General features: G+C 36.3%; 1 protein-coding gene across 7 annotated transcripts in view; it reads right to left on the reverse strand.

The window, feature by feature from the left end:
• NUDT12 (nudix (nucleoside diphosphate linked moiety X)-type motif 12) overlaps positions 1 to 258 on the reverse strand; it is a 12833-nt gene extending 12575 nt beyond the window's left edge. For 2 of the 7 annotated variants that reach the window (XM_005866433.2, XM_014539881.1), the window contains exon 1: positions 172 to 258. The gene's annotated coding sequence lies outside the window, so the exon portion shown is untranslated. The other 5 variants (XM_005866437.2, XM_014539879.1, XM_014539880.1 and 2 more) reach the window with 4 other exon arrangements.
• Between the last annotated feature and the right edge of the window lie 5489 nt (positions 259 to 5747).

Consider the following 5747-nt stretch of genomic DNA (forward strand, 5'->3'; position numbering starts at 1 on the left):
TGGGATTCGGGGGGTGGGGTGGTGGTGGTGGGGAAGGGGCAGAAGGCATGGAGACTGGTCCCCAGCCCCAGACCTGGCCGACCGCCTGGCTCGCCGCTGCGCTACTAACCAAGCGAAGACCAGAACAGCAGAAAACGGTATAGATCAGGAGACTGGAAAACACACACTTACTCTTCCCGGAGCCGGATAAAACCTCCCTGACTTCCGGTAAAGGGCCGGTGACCTCGCACGGCTTTATGGGAGGTGTAGTTTGAAGGTCCAAGGCTGTGCGCCACCCTAGAAGGGGTGGGGTTTTGGGGGAAGACAGTCCTATCGCACAGGAGTTCCAGGCTAGGACAACAGGCTTCCTGGAGGTGAGTGAAGGGTTGGTGAGTCTTCCAGGTGAGATGTGTGGAGTGTGGTGCTGGCTTGGAAAACTCGAGATCTGTGGAATGGACTTAAGTTTTCCAGTAATTTGCACCAGTCGATAAGGTCCAATGCAATGGAGAGCTCAAAGCATTCTTTCATGTTAAAGAAAATTGGAGTATGACTTGGACCAAGACTTTCCAGTACATGACCTTACATAAGCTGTTGGCCTCTGAGCCTCAACCTCCTCATGTGAAAAATGGTGCCATGTGTTGATGCCCACCAAGTGCCCACAACACACCTTCTTGGGTTGCTGTGAGGTTTAAATTGGATAATGCATGCAGTGCTCAGTCTATAGCTAGTACCCTCAACACAATTATTATTGCCGCTATTGTTTATTATGCTCCAAAGACCTACAGAGGTTATGTGAGTCCGAGATTACAAAGGTAGGTGTTGGCAGTCTTCTAACTTCCAGATTTTTTCTTTACTAAATTGTCTCTTGGGCAATCAGCAACAATGAAGGAGTCAGGAGTTCTAAACCACATGGCCAGCGATAGTCAAGGTGAGGAAAGGTCACCCTATAATACTGTTTCCAGTTTTGTCTGTTGCTAGGCACCCGGAGCTTTGGCCCTGGTGACCTTCTGTACCTGGCCTATCCTTTCTACTCTGCTCTTGTCTAACTACCCAATATATCAATTAGAAGCTTATCACAGTGAAGTTTTCTGTTCCTGTCAACATTGTACTTTCACAGCTGCTCTTTTTAGCTTTATTTATGCTTCTGTCCGTCAATAGTTGCCTTCAGTCCTAAATGATTTCTGTGATTAGGCAAGAGGTTAGAAATACTAAGTTTTAGTTAATTCACTAGGAATATCCAATCTTACTATTCCAACGTATGTTAAGTAAACAGATTAGTAAAAAAAGTTAATATATTAGTAATATAGCATAAATAATTATTAATATATAATCTTCCAGTCCTTTAGATTCTTTTGAAGTAAATTCTAGATACCATGTTATTTTACTAATAAATATTTAAGAATAAAACTTTTGGAATTATGAATATATATAATATAAAAGGTATTTAAAAACATTACTACAGTATCATTAATGCAACTTAAATTTTACAATAATTCTGTAATATGAGCCATTCAGTATCAAATTTTATCATCTCATAAATTTTATTTTACATTTTTTACTCGAATCAGAACCTAAACAAAATCTCCACATTACATTTGATGATTTGATCATCTTTTGCTTTATAGAATTTCCCACATTTTGAGTTTTGCAAATTGTATTCCTATGATGTCCTTCTGTATTTCTTGTAAATTGGTAGTTAAATCTACAAGACTATCCAGATTAAGCCTTTTTTTTTTCAAAAAGATTTCATAGGTGCTATTATTCCCTTCCTGTTGTATTACATTAAGAGGCAAATACTGTCTGGTTGCCTTTCTTTTTGTCATGTTATAATTGGTTATTGAGTTCAGATGTTATCAACCTGATAAAGTTTGTGATAAATTCTTTTCATGGATTTTTCAGCTAATAGTTTTAGCAGCCATTGATGATTATCACATAGGTCCATTATTTCATTTAGAGTTTCAAAATGGTGATATTATAATTTGATTATTCATTCTACATTTACTAACAAATTCTTTTATAATAACTTTGCCTCATTAAATATCTGTACAGTTATACAGGAAGATTAGGATAAATGTGTAGTTTTCTCCTTTATTTCTTAGTTTTCAGAATAATGAGTTAGTTCCTTATTGTCCTTCAAGTTTTTAAGTCTGTTTATGAACTCATGGATTTTAAAATTTTGAGTATCTTTTATGTAATTGAAGATATTATTTAAAAAGGATTTTAATAATATTTATTATTTTGATGTTCAAATTGTTTCTTCTTTGGCTAGTGGGAACCCCTCAAGTGGGCTAAATTCTTTTGACCACACGACTATAGTGTTTGATAGCTTACTTCATTTCTGGCATGAAAACGTATTTTACACTCATCTTGTAAATATTCTGGACAGACCCTGCCTGGCCATTGTGGCTCATTGAACATTGTCCATGCACCAAGAGGTCATGGGTTTGATTTCTGTTCAGGGCACATGCCCAGGTTGTGGACTCAATCCCCAGTAGGAGGGTGGGGGGGTGTACAGGAGACAGCGATAAATGTTTCTCTCGCATCAAAGTTTTTATCTCTCTTTCCCTTTCTCTCCCTCTCTAAAATCATTAAAAACGTATTTTTAAAAATATCTGGCCCTAGCCAGTTTTGCTCAGTGGTTAGAATATTGACCCTCAGACTGAAGGGTCTTGGGTTCAGTTCAGGTCAAGGGCATGTACCTTGGTTGCTGGCTTGATCCCCAGCCCTGGTGGGGCATGTGTGGGAGGCAACCAATGGATGTGTCTCTCTCACATCGACTTTCTCTCTCACTCTCTCTCTCTCCCTCCATCCCTCCCTTCTAGTCTTTCTAAAAATCAATGGAAAAAATATTCTTGGGTGAGGATCAAAAAATTAAAAAAAATTTTATGGAATTTATTGGTGTGACATTGGTTAATAAAATTATATATAAAAAAAAAATTTTATGGAATTTATTGGTGTGACATTGATTAATAAAATTATATGGGTTTCAAATGTGCGCTTCTATAATACATCATCTGTATATTGTATTGTGTGTTCACCACCCAAGGCAATCTCTTTCCGTCACCATTTATCCACCCTTTATCCTCTTCTACTTCCCCCTTCTCCCCTTTCCCTCTGGTAATCACCATGCTGTTGTCTGTGTCTAAGAGGTTTTTTTGTTTTGTTTTGTTTTAGTTAATCCCTTCACCTTTTTCTTCTAGCCCCCCAACTCCCTCCCCTCTTACAGCTGTCAGTCTGTTTTCTGTATCTATGTTTTTTTGTTTTGTTTTGTTTTTGTTAATCCCTTCACCTTTTTCTTCTAGCCCCCCAACTTCCTTCCCCTCTTACAGCTGTCAGTCTGTTTTCTGTATCTATGAGTCTGTTTCTATGTTTGTATATTTTGTTCATTAGATTTTACACGAAAGTGAAGTCATATGGTATTTGTCTTTCTCTGACTGGCTTATTTCACTTCAGATCCATCCATGCTGTTGCAAAAGGTATAATATCCTTTTTTTTTTTTTTACTGTCGAGTAATGTTCCATTATGTAAATAAATATACCATTTTATCCTACAAATTTAGTGAAAATCCATTATCACTTTCCCTTAACCAGAAAGAAACTTGATTTTATGGCAATATAGAAATAAAAGTTTATGTAGGTAATTTTACTTGGTAATTAATCTTATACTGTTTTGAGGTATGTCTTATTCTTGCCACACATTGCTTTTAAATTTTTGTATTAATGCTTTATATATTTTTGCCTTTTTCTCTAATAAATTACAAAATTTAAAATTAAGAATGTCAGATATTTTCAAAACCATCTACAGTAATAGCTGCTTTTCTTTCACATATAAGGCACTTAACAGTTGGTGGTTGATAAGGATGAGGTATGCTGGGAACTATGCTTTAACTCCACACAATGTAGAGGTGAATTCAATAAAAGTGAGGGGATGTTGAGCTCCACATACGGTCCTTGATAGAAGATAATTTCACATGTAACTAGAGATAGGGGCATTTATAATTTACATACATCATACAAAAGTTCTACATTTTTGAATACACCAAGTTTGCTCTTTTCCCTCCTTTTAAAATACTCTTCTGGCAGATTTCCCGGGCCCCTCTCAAGAGTACCCCCCTCCCTAGATAACTGCTCTTCTGATTTCTATCTCCATAAATTAGCTTTGTCAGTTTTCTTTTTTAAATTTAGGTATAATTGACATACAACATTTTATTAGTTCCAGATGCATACACAATGATTTGATAGTTGTATATATTGTGAAATGATCACTACAGTAAGTTTAGTTAACATCTGTTACCATACCTAGTTATAGAATTTTATTTTTTTTGTTATGACAACTTTTAAGATCTATTCTCTTAGTAATTTTCTATTATGCAATACAGTATTATTAACTATCATCACTCTGTACATTACATCCCCATGACTTACTATATAGCTGGAAATTTGTACCTTTTTATTCCCTTCACTGATTTTGCCCACCCCTCACCTCTGGCAACCACCAATATGTTCTCTGTATCTATGAACTTGGATTTTTTATTTTAGATGTTAACTGTAGGCTTGTCATATATGGACTTTATTATGCTGAGGTACATTCCCTCTATACCTACTTTCTTGAGAGCACTACAAAAATTCCATATTTTGACCTGAATGGTTTAATCTGGCTATAGATATATGTAATTTTTTTGTGTTGTATACTCAAAGATTTATGTGTTATAAATTTAGATTTATGCACTTTATTGTATGTAAGTGATAAAAATAAATAAAATGGAGATATCTAAAAAATACTCTTCCCTTAGATTTTCTAATTGCAGTCTCCTTCTTGCCATTCATATATCACTCAAATATTTTTAGAGGACTTCTCTGATCACCCAGTTTACAGTAACTCTCCTACCAGTATTTTCTTATTTTTGGCATCATTCTTTTTGATAATTCTTGTTTATGATGCTTATTTATTGTTTTTCCCTATTAGAATGTGAACTACTACATGAGAAGGCTCTAGTTTATCTCACTTACTGCTATTTTCTCAGTATTTGGAATTTTGATTGGTAAATGGGAAATATTAAGTGAATATTTGTTGATGTTGAATAAATGGTGGTTTTCATATAAAGTTAAATATATTTTTGATGTTGCTGCCATACCTGGGAGTTAGGATTTCTCCATAACATTGAGCAGGCATGCATCTAACTTTCTGTGGTCATGTTTATTGGTGTGTTTATGGAATTTAGTCAGGGAAATAATTGATCTAGTTGTTCCCTTGTCTCATTGTCTAGTGAAGTAAAATAGATGATAAACAATTGCATGCTCTATAATAGAGTGAAGACAAATGAAAACACATTTACAGGCCAGGGTTAGAAACGGTGTAGTGGAGACTTAAAGTGCTTACCAGTGTGTTATTCCTTCTCTTTCCAGAGCTTCTTTACAGCTAGGCAATGCACTGTGCACACAAGAGGTGCTCTTCTGGGCCAAAGCAATCAGGAGAGAGTAAATTGCCCTCTAGATCTTTGTTACCTCGTATGGCAGTCTAGGTATGGAATGTGAAGATGACCAGGTCACCAGGAGCTAGGACTGGCATTCTTTCTTGGGAGGGAGCTGCCATGGGGAGCTGCCAGGGTTGCAATGGACTTTGCATGAGCAAGAAATAAACCTTTTGGGTTACACCACTGAGATTTCGGAGTTAAGTTACTACCTTGCCATGACTAATCCATTCAGAGTGACACAAGAGACAACAATAACCTCCGAAATGAGTTTTGAAAAGCCAGGAACAATGACAGG

Source organism: Myotis brandtii, unplaced genomic scaffold (assembly GCF_000412655.1).
Source record: "Myotis brandtii unplaced genomic scaffold, ASM41265v1 scaffold230, whole genome shotgun sequence".
Classification (NCBI taxonomy): Eukaryota; Metazoa; Chordata; class Mammalia; order Chiroptera; family Vespertilionidae; genus Myotis; species Myotis brandtii.